Below are 18671 nucleotides of genomic sequence, written 5' to 3' on the forward strand. Positions count from 1 at the left end.
GTTGGGGTGGACGTGGCCAGCTGTGCGGCCGCCCTCCCGTCTGTCTCGTCCGCCGCCTCCGTCTCTTCCTGCCCCGTCTCCGCCTCGTCCGCCGCCTCCGCCTCTTCCTGTCCCGTCTCCGCCTCGTCCGCCGCCTCCGTCTCTTCCTGTGCCAGGCGCACATCGTCCCGGTGATATTTCGCGGCCCGGCCTGAGGTTAACTTTATCACGACCGCCGTGGGCCCCGCCTTGATCACTGCCACAGGGCCAAACCACTTTGGCGCCAGGCCGGCGCAGAAGTTGCGTCGGCCGGAGGAGAGTGGGTGGAGCCTCGCGTAAACCAGCTGGCCTGGTTTCAGTTCAGGGGGCGGGCGGGTCGTCTCGGGTGTGCGTTGTGCTTGGTAAGCTGCCTGGTTACGTCGCGCCCTATCGTGCGTCTCGGCCAATCGCCTCAGGCGTCCTTCGGGGCTCTCTACGTCCGGGTCCGTTTGTTGTTGCCGCACGTGGTATTCCCCGGGGAGGGTGAGGTTCCGCCCCTGGACCATGGTGGCTGGTGTTTCGCCGGTTGCCGCGTTCACCCGTCGCCGGATGCAGTACAGAATGTCCGGGATGTGCGTGTCCCATTGGGCGTGGTCGTCTGCGAGCCTCAACCGCAGTTGAACCTTCACCTCTTGGTTGCGTCGTTCCGTGGGGTTCGCGCGGGGGTGGTACACGGGGGTGGTGTGTAGGATTACCCGCCATTTTTTCCCCAGCTGCGCCCACCGGCGCCCGCCAAATTGGGTGGCATTGTCCGACAACAGGACCCGGGGGTACCCCCACCTAGGGAAAAACTCCGTCTCCAGACTGCGTGCAACGGTGCCGGCGCGGATGTTCGCAAGTGGGTAGGCCTCCACCCAACGCGTGTAGCAGTCTGTCACCACCAACAAAAATCTTTTCCCTCGGGGCGTGCGGGGATATGGTCCCATTAGGTCTATGGCGACTGTATGGAATGGCTCGGTGGGCTGCCTGGGTACCTGCTGGGCTGTCCCGTCGGTGCGGCGCGCCTTGTGCCTCTGGCAATGTTTACATCTCCTCACGCAGTCCCGTACAAACTTGTTTACCCCTGGCCAGTAGAACTGTTCCCGCAGATCGTGTCGCGTCTGGTCTGCGCCGGGGTGTCCGGCTAGCCTGTTCACGTGATACATGTCAAACACCTCCCGGCGGGTGGCGGCTGGCGCGAACGTCCGCCATTGGCCAGCTGTCCCCTTAGGTCGCGCCTGCAGTGTCCCGTCCAATACACGGTAGCCTTCACATTCTCCGCTCCCGCAACGGCGCACGATCTCCTGTGTGTCTGTGTCCGTGAGTTGGGCCGCTCGCACGTAGGCGTCTAAGTCATCAAGCTCCGCGCCTGGCGGTAATGTCGGTGTGACGTTAAGGTTTAGGGCACACAATGCGGCTTGGGTTGTCGGGGTGCGCGGGGTCCTGGGTATGCGCCCGCTGGACGGTGGCAAAAGCTCCTCCCACTCAGCATCGTCACAGGCTGTGACGGTGACGTCCGGATTTCGCGACAGCTCGTCCGCTAGTTCGTTCTGTTTTCCCGGTACATGCTCGACTTCGAAATCTAAGGCCTGTAGCAGCATGGCCCAGCGCGTCAGCTTTGAACGTCGTCCCTGCATCGTGGCTAGCCATTTGAGACATTGGCTGTCAGTTCTCAGTACGAATTTCTGCCCCTCCAGGTGTGGGCGGTAGCGTCTGAGGGCCCAAACTACGCCTAGACACTCACGCTCGTTCACACTATACCGCTGCTCGACGTCGCCGAACTTGGCGCTTGCATATTCAATCACCCGAGGCTCGCCGTTGTCGCCGAGTTGTAACAGGATGGCCCCGATGCCCTTCTCGCTCGCGTCTGTTTGTACGATCAGAGGTCTGTCTGGGTCCAGCCGCGCGAGTAAGTGGCACTGTTGAAACCTGCGTTTTAGCTCGTCAAAAGCGTTTTGGGCTTCCGCGGTCCACCTGAACGGACGTTTGGGTGACAGCTGTTCGGTCATCGGCGCCGCTACTACCGAGAACTCTGGAACGAAGGCTCGCAGCCAGTTAGCTAGCCCCAAGAACTTTTGCAGTTGCTTGCGCGTGCGTGGGGGCTCTTTGTTGATAATTACACTCAGCTGTTTTTCCGTGGGTCGGTTTCCGTCCGCGTTAACCACTAGGCCCAGGAAATCTAGTTCTGTGGTCCCCAGGTGGCATTTTTCGCGATTGCATGTAAGACCATGGCTCGCCAGGCGTTCCAGGACTAAGGCTAAGTGATGCGCATGTTCTTCCCACGTCTGAGACCAAACAATTATGTCGTCCAGATACGCGGCCGCAAACTTGCCTGAGTAGTTGTCTAAGACCCGTGTCATCATCCCTTGGAAGGTAGCGGGGGCGTCCTGTAGGCCGAATGGCATCGCGCAAAACTGAAATCTCCGCCCGTCCGGGGCTGTGAACGCCGTCTTGGGTCGGTCCGCCGGACGTATCGGCACCTGCCAATACCCAGATTTTAGGTCGAGGGAAGAAAATATCTTGGCGTTACCCAGGCCTGAAAGTGTGTCGGCTATGTTCAGCAGGGGGGGTGGGGCATTAATTGTCACTCTATTGATAGGTTTGAAATTGACACAGAAGCGTAGTTTCCCGTCCTTTTTTTCTGCCAACACGACCTGGAAATTATACGGACTTTCGCTAGGCTCAATTATCCCGTCCTGTAACATGTCCTGAACCTGGTCTAGGAAGGTCTGTTTACCAACGTGGCCGTAGCTACCGGGTGGGATAAACATTGGCTCGTGAGGATGGGTCGGGATGGCATGCTCAGCTATGGTGGTACGTTTCAGCGGGTCCGCGGACGCAAACACATTACACTGGTGATCGAGGACCTGCTGGATGGTAGCACGAAACTCGGGGGGAACTCCGTGCTGGAACTCGTCGAGACTGACCTGGTTTACTGCTGGTGGAGTAGGCTTACCCAGCCCGTGGATGGTCCGCCGCCCCTGGGTGCCGACATGGACGCAGCCGGCCCGGATGTCGATGGCTGCGTGCTGCTCGTAGAGCCAGGGTAGCCCCAGAATGACGTCATCACGTAACTGCTCCACCACTAGCGCCGTCGTGACGGACCGTTGGTCCCGCACGTCCACCTCCAGCGTCGCGACGCCCTGGGTGTAGCAGGCGTCCCCCGTGGTAGCCAGCTGGAGTTGGCCCGGGTGGTGCTCGAAGTTGTCACGGCCAATCACGCGTGCCGCCACACAGTTGAGGCTGGCGGCGGTGTCAACAAGCGCGTGGACTGCGCGCCCGTTGACAACCACCGGAATGCGCAACAGGTCGGCCTCCGCCGCTCCCACGTGACCCAGGAGGGGCCCCGCCGCCGTAGGTCTGTTGTTGTTAGGTGAGGCGGGGGAGGTGGGCTGTCTTAGCGCGCCGCCCCCTGCCGTCCGTTTCCCGACGGCTGCTGCGCCGCGAAGTCAGGCCGGAACTTGTTCCTCACCGGGCAGTTCTCGTGCCAATGGAACGTGCCTGGTGGACACGTGTGGCACTGAGGTGGTGGGCCGCCGCCGGTAGTCCGTCTCCGCCATGTCAGCTGCGCGTGGCCGCTCGGTCCGGGTTCGTCGCGCCTAGCTTGGTCTCGGGTGGGCGCCGTGTAGGGCACCAGCGCCTTGGTGTCGGCGGGCGTCGTGTCTTCCTGCTTGGTGCTCAGGGTGGCGTGGATCCTGGTCGGTCTGACAGCTCGTAGGTCCTGCTCTAAGACGCGCGCCTGTTGGACGAACTCCTCTGCCGGACGCCGCGTCATCGGGCGTAAATACGGGCGAAATTCCGGGCGCATCAGCTCAACTACCCGCTCCAGCACTCCGGCAGGTTCTTCTCCGGGAAACAGCCGCTTGTACAGACGTATTTTTTTCATGATAAACGCCTCCGCCGCCTCCGTCGCGCCTTGCTCGAGACAATACAGCTCCGTCCGCACTCTCATCTCTGTCTTCACGTCCGCGAATCTGGCCTCGAACAATCTCGCGAACTCAGTCCACGGCATGTCATACTCCTGGACGATCTGCCACCACGTCTTGGCGTCGCCTTTGAGCGCGTGGCCCACCCTGTTCGCCCACTCACACTCCGGCACTCCGTAGCGATTCAGGCGTTCCCGACACGTGTGTACAAATCTCCGCGGATCGTCGCTGGTTCTGCCCGCAAATTCCGGTAGCTCCACGTGTCCTATGAGAGGTACCCTGCCCCGTGGTGTGTCGGCGGCGTCCCTCACCGGGCTGCGGCCTGACGGGCCCGCTATTCTCACGTGGTGGCACCACTGGCACGTGTACCACCCGTCTTGAAAGGAGATTATCTCGGACTTCGCGAAACACGCCGTGTGCTTGAACGCGCGACAGTTCCGGCACCAGCCTCCCTCCCGCGTCTTGCCCTCACACTCCGCATCCGTGCACTTCCCGTGTCCCGCCTCAAACTGATCCGCCCGTTCTGCCTGCTCGTGGTTCGGCTGCGTTTCATACTGTCCTACGCACACGCACGTGTCCGTCCACGAAGAAATCGCCGTCCTGCTCACCTGGCGCGGTCGCGCGCACATAACACAATATAAGCTATTCTTTTGAAACAACTCACTTGCCTTAATCGCGCCCGGGTTTTTGTCAAGTCCGTGGTTGTCCGACATGGTCGTGTGGTGGTGAGGCCGGTCGATTGCCTCTCTTCCCTTCGCTACGCGACGCGGATGGCGGTACACACACACACTGACCTGGCCCAGCTGCTGTTGTCGCGAGGAATGCGGCCACCTGGCTGCTCGCAGCGAATTCCTGGAAGCGCGCGCCCGGCTGGTCACGTGGCCGGCGCGCCAGAGTCCCGCTATGCGCTCCGCGCGAACAATAGTTCCAGCGCGAACTTTAGTTCCGCGCGCTCCGCGTAACAACCGCCTATCTCACACGCTCGTACAGGTCTGGTTTTCGCGGAAGATGTAACTCGCCCCACGCTCTTGGGCGCCATTTGAGGGCTGATCGCGCATTGCCGGTGATTTTGAGATGTTAACTATGGGCGCCACCACGTGGAAGGGCACGTGGACCCGGCGGAGTCTCTCGCTCAGGGCGTGACGTAGCCCAAGTGGGGACGAGTTACCAGCCCTTTCTATCCTAGCTACCCAGACCTGGCCCGCTCTAGGCGTCGGGCACGCCACACTCCTAGACTCACTCACCACGTGATTAAATAAATACTCACTTTATATTTATTCTCCAGATTTAATTTCACTAACACGTATCTCTACACGCCCGTTACACGTTACACATTACACGGTTAAAAAGCCTGAGGCACGAATCGGTTTAGGTGAAGGCATGGTCCACACACGTGGCCATGCTGCAAAGTATACTTATTACACGGTGGTGAAAAAACTCGACTGAGACAATTAATTAATTAAACAGTCCGCTGACCGAGAGCTGCCCCGAGGATGACGAACGAAAGAGATTCAGAAATAATTAACGAGACAGAATTACTTGGTCAGTGCTGAACAAAGGTTGAAGTCCCCGGGGTGCTGGCGCGTCTGCTCTCGGTCAGTGATGAAGATGGACTGGGTGAGCTCATCGCTCGCAGGTGGCAACATGGCGCCCTTCGCGCCAACACAATTACCGTTACTATATTCTACGATTCCGTGCCCCGGCGAAAGTTGAGTAAATTACAGATAAACATTAAAAATATATAAAAATTACTGACAATGGAAAGTTTGTTACTATTTACTTATTTAATGACAATTTATGTAAAAGCATTCCTACCCTCGTCCAAGTCCGTGCCTGTTCGGGTCCGCCCGGGCAACGTCTATAGTTATTTAAGGCAACCTATTTAAATTAAAGAAAACACAAGTAAATTGCACAACACTGGGGCAAAGACGAATGAAAACAAAAAGGGTTTACAAATAATATTAAAACGTAGCACATTAGGGGTGCGGCGCACTGCAGCTAAGCGCCCTCTTGTGGTAGTTCGTGGCGCGCAATTCAAACACACGACTACGTACATGGCGGTACAAATGCCGGGGAAGGGAAGGGAATGTTGAGGAAACGGAGACTGACTAGGCTCATGGGGCGTAGCCCCGGCTGACGTCAAGTTTGTAGCAGCAAAATTTTATCCGATTTATTAAGTAGTCGCCTTGTCATTGTCCAATCACTGTTGTACTGGATTGTGAGCCTAGATGTTTTTGCCTCCCAGTGGCTGCTTCGTCACAACGTAATTTCATCTGAGATGACTGGCTGGAGTTCATATATTCACCGTTTTATATCATGTTGATGTTATCCACCACCTTGAAGAGATGCTATTTACAAAAAAAAATATTTGTGTCCCAGACACTGCCTTTGGCTCTGTAACTTGAACAACTTTCGCTTCAATTGAAGGTTTGCTGCCACTGCACAGCGAGGTATCAGTGTAAGCACAGATTTCGACCAATGCTGATGTGTACATTTTAGAATTTTTTATTCAGGGTCTGTTACTTACCATTATGGTTTTATTCTTGCGCATGGGGGGAATTTTGTTGTATAATGCATAATAGATTCGTTATAGTTAGCTGTCTCGATTAGTGGTGGCTCATTTTCCGTAATCGATTTTTGGTAGGTAATGGGGATTTTTTGGCTTCAATATGTTATGTTTCAGTCTTTCTAATAGTTGTTTTCTTACTTCTTGTGGTAGGTATTTTAGATCATGCAGCAATGTTGTATCCTGTATCCTACTGAGTCATTGATGTAGTCTTGGTTTGGGACTTTTTTGGTTGGTTTTAGAAGGGGTTTCCAGTTTTTATAGTGTATAATAATTTTTTTAAGGAAAGTTTTGTACAATAGATTTTGTTTGCGCTATTTATGTCTGCTGTGCTGCATTCCTCTGCTCTGGGTTTGTGATGTGTGAATGTGTGTTTGAATTTGTTTCATGTTTGCTTTTTAAAATTATTTTCAAATTTATATAATATTTTTGTCATGTGGGGAGGGAGATATTTTTTTTTTTTTGTGAGTGTGGTTTCGGGTTCTAAGTTCTTCTGTAGTGATAATGGAGTTGCTTTTATGTTTTATTTATAATAGTATATGTACTTGTACTGTGCTGTGTGTACAATGATCATTGTTCATATTTCCAACATGTATCATCATTGGTGATTACTTATATTTTGAAGTATGGGTTTAACTTTGTTATGTTTAATATAATTTGGTTTCTTGGATTTTCTTCTCTCTATGTCCTTAATTGTTGTCTACGGACTAAGTTGGCTTTGGGGTGTTTTTGTATTGCTTGTGTATTTTCATTTTCTGGGTACAAATTAACAAAGCTTAATTTATGGATGGTAATTATGTTTTAAATTAGGCATTTTTTTATCTTACAACTTTTTTCTCTGGGCATAACTTAATTGTTTATACTTTATGCATTATTGTTTTCAAATGTATACTAAATTTTTTTATCTGTTATGTTCCGAGTCGATCATTCTTCAGAGTATGTTGTGGTGGGATAATTTTTATTTCTTAAAATAAGTATATTTTTAGTTTTAGATTGGTTTTGTAAGGCATTATTGTCTTCCACTTTTATCCACATTTTAATAGAGTATGAACATGATTTAGGTAGTACTTATTATCCCCTGTCACTTATTGTCCCTTTCCTCTGCTCTGCTTTTACTTTTGTAATATTAACTTTTTTTTTATATTCCTTGTTGATTTCCAGGGCATACTTAGGCCCAAGTTCATTTTTTTTCTTTCCTGCATTTATTTTCATATAGGATAATGGAAGTTAGTATTATGTAATAATAAATAACTTATCTTACATAAATACTTATCAATAAATATTTTCAGCAAAATCAATGGATTAATTCTTGGTGCAACCTACGTTCCTGGTCTCTCACAAAAAGAATAGTTCTTTATGCACACTATGCATTGCATCTTTCTCTGAATCCACTATGGTGACTTTCTCTCTGATGAATTCCATCAAAAAGATATTAGATAACCCTAATACATAAACAAATGCTCTTACACTCAGTACTCACAGTACTACACTATACTTTTAAACTATAGTAAAATTTTTATATTGTACAAAACATGTTAAATGTTTTCCCTGGAATGAGCTTTAAGCAGGTAGGTAACACAAAATATTGTAAACTAGGCATTTTCCATTGTTGTTATAAAATTATTAGTTAATTATATTAATGTAGCAAAACTTAAGCTCAGGTAGAAATGGAGTAATGATAATACAGTGTTTAGAACCGGTTTTTTTAAGTGCTGACTGTTTGTCAACAGAGATAACTGTTCAAGCATGAGACAGTGTAAACAAAATGTCAGGTGATGGGACAGAAGGGGGTATGGTTAGCCAAGGACGGGGCCCTTAAGTGCTCTCTCTTTTCAGGCCATCACCTTACATGTGTTTTGCGTTTCACACTGCATTGTTAAATGCCATGGCCTAATTTTCTGCAATACCTTCAGGACAGTTTCTGCTGTTGCTGGTGATTATACCTGTCATGAAAATTACTAGGATAACTATGTTTTGGTTTAAAAGAGTTAGGTGCTGTGTGTTTTTTGTGTTCTGGTTGTTCTACAAAAAATAAGAGTTGGTTCCTCTGGTAATCTGCAAACTCAACATTTGTGGTATGTATACACAAATGATCCAGCTCAGCAAAATTCTGAGGATGAGCTTGGCAAACAGAACGAGCGCTCGTTAAGATTAATGCCATCAAGTATCTTGGATAAAACCTCACTTTCTGAAACGCCCAAAAGTAAGACTTGAGCTGCTTCTTTAATATCAGCAATATAATGCGGCAAAGTTTTATTCCTCTTTTGTAATTGTTTGTACCATTCCTGTATAATGTTTGTTAGCATTGGGGAAGAAATAAAAAAAAAATAAAACATCTGCGTGGTGCTCGTTAAAAGACAAATTATTCTCTATGGCCAATGAAATACATTCACTTAACAGAGGCTTGGTTAATGAAAAGATTATCTCAAACAACTGTCAGTTATATTACCCTTTATGCAACTTAAGATGCCTCAAAAAATCAACCAATTTCTTGGGGTCTGAACCTTTGTTTCAGGCAGTCCTGACAGTTTGAGAGCTCTTTCTACATCTACTTCTTACTGACAAAGGACCAGATGCCTAATGGCTGGAAGGTAGAAATAGAGTTTCTTTACAGAGTAAAATATAATCTAAATACATAGTTCCAAGTCAGCAGCTAGATGCTACAACAACCTGCACCCTGCTATAAATTTGCCATTTCGAGATTATACACAGGTTCCCACAACACTTAAAGAATGTTGATCTGATCTGTTTTAAAGCAGACTTGCACAAAATTAACAGAAATTGAACTGAAAACATTTATTGGGGTTTTTATTTCTGGATTTAATAAAACTTTGCTGAATAACTACAACAGAGTACTTTAGTCTTTCTCTGTAAACTAAATACCTGTGTTATTTTTCCTTATTAAAATATATATTACAATATTTTTAAGAAATCTTTGTCATACTGAAAAGCTGTATACATTTTTTAATCTTTCCAGAAATTATTTCCAGTTGTAAAAAGTTTGCATAATTGTCATTTGAAAACTAACTTTAAGACCAATGAGATGCAAAATAAAAACTCATTTTATCAATGCTTCTTTGACTGAGGCTCTATAAACTAGCAAGATGTTATAGCCCATTATCTCGCACAAACTTGTGTAGACTTTAATGCAAGGCATTTGTTTAAGTAGGTACAGTATTCTAAGAGTCACTTAACATGCTTTACCAATTCTTGTATTCAAACAGCTCTCAAAAAAAATTATTTTAATGAAACAACAATCACTACCACGGTCCTGCTGCTTGTTTACTTTTGACGTGCGCAAAACTATCTCGGGTACTACAAAATACAGTATGAATTATACAAAATATACAAATTATACAAAATATACAAAATAATGAAGTTACCAAGCAGTGTCGCTGTCTTGATATTAAGAAATTCTTCGTTAAATGCATAAATTTCACAATAAAGAGATATTCCACCACATACAGTGAACTTTTCAATCAGTGTTGCCAAATTCATATTGGTTAATTCCTCAGGAAAGGCATAAATTTCTCATTAATGATACATCTTTTGACAAATGTATTTAAGTTTATATGAATAAACTGCATTCTATTACTTCTGAAAGGTACTTTTTTTTTGGGCCATGGGGGGGGGGGGGGGGGGTGATGTGAATTTCTCCCCTCCATTTCCCCTCCCTTAAATCCGTCCCTGCATTGTCCATGTATTATTTTAAAGATAAATACCGTAGCCACTAGTTCAAAAGTTCAATTAAGAAATAATGATAAAAATAGTGAAAATATGATTTAAAACAATGTTTCGAAAGTACTATCTTTGGGTTTATATAGTATTAATATAGTCTGCAAGGGAAGTGCTAGTGTTGTCTGCAATAGTTCCAATTTCTTGCTACCTGAGTGCACCACTGTCGGCCATCTTTAATTCCAGCAATGGTTGCCAGATGGTAGTACATTTAAATCACAAAAATGTAACTGTTAGAGAGCTCCATTTTGGCTCTCAATTCATTGTTAGAAATCATTTTCTTTTGTATTGTTATACTTGCATGGTATGAATAAGTTGTTTCATTATATGCATTAAATGCACACATAGTGTGTACAAAGCAATCTGCGATATTGGATTACAATGTGTAGGCTCGATTTTCACGTGCACTCTCTCTGTGAAGTCCTGCTTGGGAACGAGGCAGGCGCGCTCGTGCTCACTGTCTGGACGCGGCTATGGTCACGGCACGTACTTCAGGCATCTGCCTAGTCGTTCAAATAGTATTGGATCAAACTATTTGAAAAGAAAATAGCTTAAGTTGGTTGTAGTCTGACTGCAGCTTGACAAAATCAATTTGATGCTAAGTTGATAATGTGATAACCATTCATTCCATTTTTATTTGTTAACATTACTTTATCAACAAGCCAATAATTGTAGACATATGACAGCATGTAAACTTATTGCTGCTCTCTTACAAAAAGAGCTTGTTTTCTTAATCTTAATGTAAACTAAACAATTTAGCTGACTACGTGTAATCATTCTAGCCCACGACTAGCAGATTTCTTTTCATGAAAACATTTTTCGTATGTAAATTTACCTTTTTATTCTGATGTAACTGATAAGAAATTAACATATGAAATCAGCCAGTCACCAATCTTAAAAGTTAACTAATTTAAAGGTATCACAAATTCTCTAAATCTTCCTTTTGTCCACAACTTGTAGGAAATCTAATATCCCAGAGGACTAGCTACTCCTTGTGAGTTAGCTATGCTTGGCAAAATAACATGTATTTTGAAGTAATGTAAATTTGATTATAGAAATATTTTACTCATATTCTCTTGGAATGAAGTACTCTTGTTGCTACTATGTTGAACCGGTAGTAAGATACTGTAATTTAATAGTCTGTGATTGCTGACTTCATACTAACAGTTGTAAATATAAATGGGACTCAAGTTTTATTTTGGAGTACCGTATTTCTTGAGATTAATTTTATTTTCAGTGCTCAACACAATTAACTAATTCTTTACATGAGTTGGATTTTTTAAACTTAATTATCCAACCTCTACTAGCTATCCAGGCTCGTACCGGATAACGCTGCTCACATGCCCGCCTGTATCCGATTTGGGATACCTGGGACATATTCATAAAGCTTCGAGCAACCTCACACCAAGTGCGAAACCGACACCACATGACCTGAGCACCTTAAGGATATCTCAGCGAGGGATCTCTTATTACGATGGGCTGTCCCGCACTACTGCCTAGATTTCTCATGATACTAGGGGAGTCTCTGGAATGTTAGCCCGTAAGTTTATGGGGTAACAAGCCCAGTCCAGACCTCAGGGTCACCTCGGGAGCTGGAGATCAGTCCTCAGATATCCCACTGTCAGTCGCATCCGAGAGCTTACAGCTTTTACGACCCACTTGCAGCCGGTCACCTCGGGAGCTGGAGATCAGTCCTCAGATATCCCACTGTCAGTCGCATCCGAGAGCTTACAGCTTTTACGACCCACTTGCAGCCCTTTCTGGGTCGGAAGCCCCGCCTAGACCGGCCATTGCTATTTCTTCTTATGTGGATCTTCATGTTAGATCCATGGCTTTTGTGATCCATGGACTGATTATCCAGCAGTGCTGACTCCATACAAAGCTTCTGGACCATTTTTTGTTGCCAACAGATACTTTTTTATCTTCATCAGATACCTCTTTCCAACAACTGAGGATATTGAGGGATGAGGACTCTCTTGCAGAACCTGCTTTGGTCAACAACTTGTGGTACCACAAGAAGGTAGCAGGTTGCCTTGGTGCAAAGAGGCTGTGTATATACATCCTTGCACCCTTCATGTTGCCCTGTTGGATACTAGAACCAGCAACAGCTCCGACACCTTAAACAACAAGCATCTTTTCTCGCAGGAGTCATGAACAGTGATATATTTTATGATGCCTCGCACTGAACATGAGCACAAACATCTTGCCAAAGAAGATATACAGTTTGTTCCTGATGAATGTGCAACCAGTCCGTCGCAATTCATGTTGTGCCTTTAAGTTTTTGCTGCTGTCACAGTAATCACAATTGGGTGATGTATCACCAGCAGTTATTGCTTGCTTGAATATTGATTTCACTGCTGCTGAAGACACTGCACATGTTAAAGTCTCCCCTAGTGCTGTCGGTGACGATGGTAAACCTTCAAATGAGATCTCTGGAGTCGCTACCAGAATTTCTGCTGCTGTTGGCATCGCTGTTGCTGTTGCTGCAGTCAAGATGTCTGCTGATGATTTAGTTTACTTTTCTGTTGTATGTGATAGGTCTAATAAATAAATTGTATTCAAAAATAAAATAGCATGGTAGTTCTTTACTCTTCACCCATAAATAAATGAAAGGTGTGAACTTAGTGGTCTTATGCTTAACCCTATTATATGCTAAAAAAAAAATAAGTTTTCCTAGTTATTCAGCTACTTCTGGTGGAAAATGGTTAAAGTGGCGTTTATATTCTTATCTATCCTTTATACCAAGTTCGTACAAAGCTTATTGGTGCAAATGGTGACGTGCTTGATACTCAACTGAAAGTTACATTCTCAAACATCTTTCTGACCAAAAATAAGAATCCGCCCACCTTTTCATGTAGGTAATTTAAAGGAATCGTGAATAAAAAATATTGATAACTTATCTACGAATATCCTTGAACAGTTATACCAGATGTGTGAATGTGGAAGGGGCCCAAAAATATCCTTTTCCAGGATCTCTTTAGGTAAAACCACGTAGTGCTGCTCTATAGGGCTGTTGCAAGGTGTCTTCTTAAATTTACATTCTTTGCAACTCTTGTGTATATCTTTACATCCTTATTTATTCTTGGCGAGCAAAAATGAGGAGAGATTTTCTGTTAAATTTTCTGTATCTCTTTTTGACCTATCAAGGTGTCATATTAAATCTTTTCTCTTGCTCCATTCAGTACATATATTTTTTTTATTATTTATTAATATAAAACAATCTTTTTCGTATGGTATAATTTGGTATAATTTTTATTTTCTTCAGCTTCTACCTTTGAAAAAAATCCTGTACTCCAGGGGCCTATTCCACCAATAAACTTTGCAACTTTTCACTTTGCACTTTGCACTTTTCTTTCTTACTTCTGTTCCACGAAAATTAGAATTCGCAAAGAAAAATTGAAAAGTGCAAAGCGAAAAGTGCAAAGACTTTGCACTTTTGAACGTGTTTCTGTTCCACAATAATCTCTCTCTGCATAACTCATCTATAAATATTTGCAAAGTTTTCAGAGGTTTTGCAAATACCATTTTGCTTTTGCAGTTTAACTTTTTATTGTGTGATCTTATTTAAATAATTTGTTTGAGGTGGTTAAAAGTGTTGTTTGTTATAAATTTAGCATCTAAGTAATTATTTAATTTAATTTAATGTTGTTGAGAGAAATGAAAACATAGGTAGTAACATAAACACATAACCTACAAAAAGTTAAAGAAGGAAAATGAGGAGGCGTATTTTATTGCATTCAAGTGATGAATCTGATGAAGATGACAAGAGTTCCAGTAGGAAAGTGTACAGATTAAGAATAAATTTCATGATTGACAATGATATTCATTGTGCTTTTAAAAGAACGTCAGTCCATTCTCTTTTTGTTTCTGTGTTACTGTACCTACTCGAGAAACTTGCAATTAATATATATATTTTTTTCTTTTATAAGTTCTAATACTGCTAATTTTTTATGCACAACTTCTATTTTCTTACTCATCATGCACTCTATAACCTACAAACTAGGCAACAGTAATGTAAACAATGAATAAAATAATGCAAAGACTTTGCAGACTGGCTGTAGGAATGCAAAGAGGTTAAAAATTTTGGTGGAACACATTTACTTTGCACTTTTCAGTTATATGCAAAGTGCAAAGTGCAAATTGAAAAGTTGCAAAGTTTATTGGTGGAATAGGCCCCTGGTCTTCACCCTGTCAGTATTTCATATTCACTTATTCCATGGGAAACATTTTAAAACACTACACAATTCTCTCTTCATCTATTCCTTTTTTTTCTTTTATTCTCTTATAATTTTTGGGTATCAAATATCCCGTAGAATGCATCTGAAACTATAATATTTCCTTTTCACTTGTTTTAACTCAAACTTAAATAGATAAATCACACTATCCATCTCTGTACTTACCGTAACCGACGCATATGAAAAAAATAAACTAGGTTATGTCTAGTGATGGGATTGTTACCGGGAAACTAAATATTGGGAAAATTCCCATTTTGGGGGAAAAAAAGTGTTTCGCATAATACAATTACTAAAACTACTTACCTACTACAGAGATGAACAATTATAATATAGGTAGTAATTTCTTTGCAACTTGCAGAAATGTCAAATTATAGTGCACTATAATAGTTCGAAGCAATTTATTCATCTTCAGAAGTTTCGTTATCTGACTCAACGTAGGTAACTTCTTCACATGCTTCGGAGTCAGTTTCGTCTGCATCATTTGAACTGCTACTGCTTAACTTTCGCTTGATGCTTAAATAAAAAAATAATAAAAAAAGTCAGTCTAATAGTCTAATGGGCATGTCACAAAATAAATAAATAAATAAAATAAATAAAACTGACAGTACCTTCGATTCTCTGCATGTACTACTTGCATAGAGGAAGAGCATGCTGGGACTTCAGATAAGCTTACATTCCCATTGCCTGTTGTTTTTGTTTAGCTTTAGCATTCCAAACAGGTATTGTACTATTACTAGTGATGGCAGGTAGGTGTAGATATGATGTTGTTGGCAATGTTGCAGTAATTAGGCCTACATCTGAGTTTGATTGCATGGATGAAGGCACAGAAGCAGTCTCTAAATTGTTTGTGACATTTATAACTGGAGATGTTATCTTCCCAACTCTTAAAATACTGTTTTTTAAGTCCACTGGACATTTATAGCATTTGACAATATGCTCAGACATTTTTGTGACATTTGCAAATTTATAATGTTTTCCACAATACTTGCAGTCTACAGTTTTATCACCTCTTTCGTTGTACACTTTCCAAACACTACTTTTATTTCTTCCCATTTTTAACACTTTTATTTCAACTGACTTTCATAAACACTATCACCACAAAGTAACAAAAGTCATCACAATAGCACACAGTTTTGAGATTATGGTTTATTTACATTTCTAGCATGCTAACTAACAGTAACATTGAAAATGTTTGAAGTTATTAGTTCAAAACTGCCAACTGTAACTATTGTTCTTAAGTAATAATTACTGCAACCAAATGGTAAATAATAAATATATAATATAACATATAATAATTATATATTAAAACAAAAGAAAAATAAATACCCAGTTTTTGGGTGGGAAAATATAATATGGGCAAATTACCTATATTTTCCCAAAAAATATTTTCCCACCTGGTGGGAAAATTTCCATGTCCCATCACTAGTTACGTCTGATTATCTGGCATAAGCTCTAAAGAACGTTATAAATTGTTTTTGGAACATTCCAATGCAAACATACACCAGTACCTTCTTCTTGTGTACACTTTAGTGAGGTTCATTCCTGATAGGTCTGCTGCTGGCCAAGATAATCAGATGCATACCTGCTACAAAGTCTTGCAAAAATGCAGCCCCAAATGCTAGGCTAGATTCATCTTTTTGAACAATAAATTTTGTGTTAGTCAAATATGGCTTAAACCAGTGAATGGGATATAGCAAACTTAATTTCTTTAGCTTTCCCTCTTCTTCCCAGTTTAAATTTAACATCATTTTTCGTCAATCATTCGAAAGGATGCAGTGTATAGCACAGTTCTTAACAAAAGGCTAAAATAAAATAACCCAGTATTCCAAGAACCTGCATCACTGGGAAAATAAATGCAAACATCATTCAAGAAGCTTATTACTAACTTATAATGGAAATCTTGCAGAATATTTCCCAGAACCGTAGACAGAAACTGTGTACCAAAGTTAATACCAAACTAGACATTTCGCCACTCGTAATGGCCTAATGGTTTTACGAATCTGGTGTGTATTTGGCTATAGCAATTTATTCAGGTAGAACAGTGTCAAATATTTGGCTTAGTCTAGATATTGAAAACATATTTTAACATATAATAATCATTACCTTTTTTAATAGATATACTATCATATCCATTACAATTTATTGTATGAATCCTTAACTTCATCTAAAACTTTGGCTGATACAATTTTAATGAAATGAGTTAGTACCGTAAAACCATGAGTTGAAATTTAAGAAAATTCAAAACTTTCTTAGTATCAATTTTGTTTGAATTTATTTTAAACCATATTAATATTATCTTTAACCGTGGTGCAGAGAAAATTTTTATACTACCACATTATTAGTGCGAGGGATGAAAAATAGTGTTTGAAGGTAAAAAAAATTAAATAATTACCTTTGTTGGCATATAATATGAAATTCATTCTAAGATATTCAATGCTGCGTTGTAAACTATTGAATGTTGGATACATTGAGTTAAAAATATTTGTTATATTTTATCTGCATGGAAAATTGGCAAATATTTGATTGATCATTTTGTAATATTTTAGAACATAAATATGTCATGTACATTAAGTTCTTAAAATGTTGCAGAAGTTAGTTTATAGAAGTTTCCGGAATAAATAAGTACTTAGAAATCTATCTATGCCTGGAAGCTGTGCTGAAAGGGATTTTTTTTTTTTCCTATATTCAAATTATTTTTTAATTTGGGCTTCTTTTTTTCAAGATAATTTTAATATTATTGTCACACAAAACCACTATTATCTCTGGTATTTACTTAGGTTTATATGAGTGTTTCTCCTAGTTCCTTTACCACAAATTACAAGAATCTTTTATCACTGCTAGCAATTGCTATTATTGAAGCACAGTTTTTTTCCTAAAACAACACTTTATAGAAAAATGCTTACCTTCTGACAGTATCCGCAAATAGCATTATTGCTTTTTATTTCCTTTTCCTAGCAATATGCTCCACATTACCTTATTTAAAACATGCTCAATTTATTTTCTTATTAGTCATGTGGATTACAACTTTTACTATTAATTGTACAATTAACTATCTTTGATTTATGCTCACACTTTACTCGGATAACTAAAGTTATCCATGAAAACTGCCTATTGCATAATCCTTTTTGTAAGATATGATTGCCCTCAAATTTGTTTTCCAAAACTTTGCATGGTTTGTTACATTTTTTTTAAGTAACTTGACCATGTGTTCTACCTTCGTTTGATAACAATGTATACGTGAATGCACTAAATCATTTTTACTAGCCATCAACATTTATTATTACAAACTGAACTCTTTACAGATTCCCAAAATATTCGCTCATTTAAACAGAAAACAAAATTAAACTAAAATATTTAGTGGTTATGCATTGCACTGTTTCCAAATCAACTGCTAAATACAATTTTACAGTATATCATCAGTATCACAGCCATACCAACACAAAAATTATCAATCATTTTTTAGTGCACAGAAAACTGTAGTAAAAATACAGGTTTTTTTTTTTTTTTTTAGTGAAAACATTGGTCAATATTCGACTAAAATTTTTTTTTTCTAAAATAGTTTAATGACTTTAAACAAACATACCCTAGCAGCAACATCTCTTTCAAAAAAAATGTAATAATAGAAAAGGGTCATTTTGCGTGGAGTATGTACCAGTTGTGTAGCATAAGAGCAATTACTATGCCATGTTCCTCCCAAAATTTTTGATTTTGTATGTACATCTCACATGAAAATAACCAAGAATGTGTCAACATTGTTAACACATACCAGTGTAAAAGCAATGTGAGATATTTATTGTACATTACTGCTGTTGAAGTCACATAAATTTTATTTCTTGTGTAATATTTTACAGTTCAAAAATTACATTAGTAAATATCTGTTAAGAAATTTTGAGGATAGATATAAAATAAAAGAGAGTTATCATAATAATGTACATGATAACCCCCTCAAATACAATCATTGACAAAAATAAATAAATAAAAAAAACAACATGGCATGTGAGACTGAGCCTTAATATAAAGAACCCTTAAAGCAGCAAAATTTTCACCCTGAGTTTGCTTTGAGAGTATAGAGTATTCCACGATGAGTACTTTCCTAGAAGAACACAGCAGTATTATTCACAGTAGCATGAGGAGTTTCCAGCGAGGCTGTAATAAGAGAGTATAGACATAGCAAGTTATAGTGGCAATGGTACAGTGGTAGCAAAGCTGGTT

At 41.7% G+C, this 18671-nt stretch overlaps 1 protein-coding gene across 6 annotated transcripts in view; it reads left to right on the forward strand.

Moving 5' to 3' along the window:
- The window catches only part of LOC134527297 (homeobox protein extradenticle), a 700568-nt gene that overhangs the window by 589289 nt on the left and 92608 nt on the right, over positions 1–18671 (forward strand). The window lies entirely within an intron of this gene.

This window comes from Bacillus rossius, chromosome 1 (genome assembly GCF_032445375.1).
Source record: "Bacillus rossius redtenbacheri isolate Brsri chromosome 1, Brsri_v3, whole genome shotgun sequence".
Lineage (NCBI taxonomy): Eukaryota > Metazoa > Arthropoda > Insecta > Phasmatodea > Bacillidae > Bacillus > Bacillus rossius.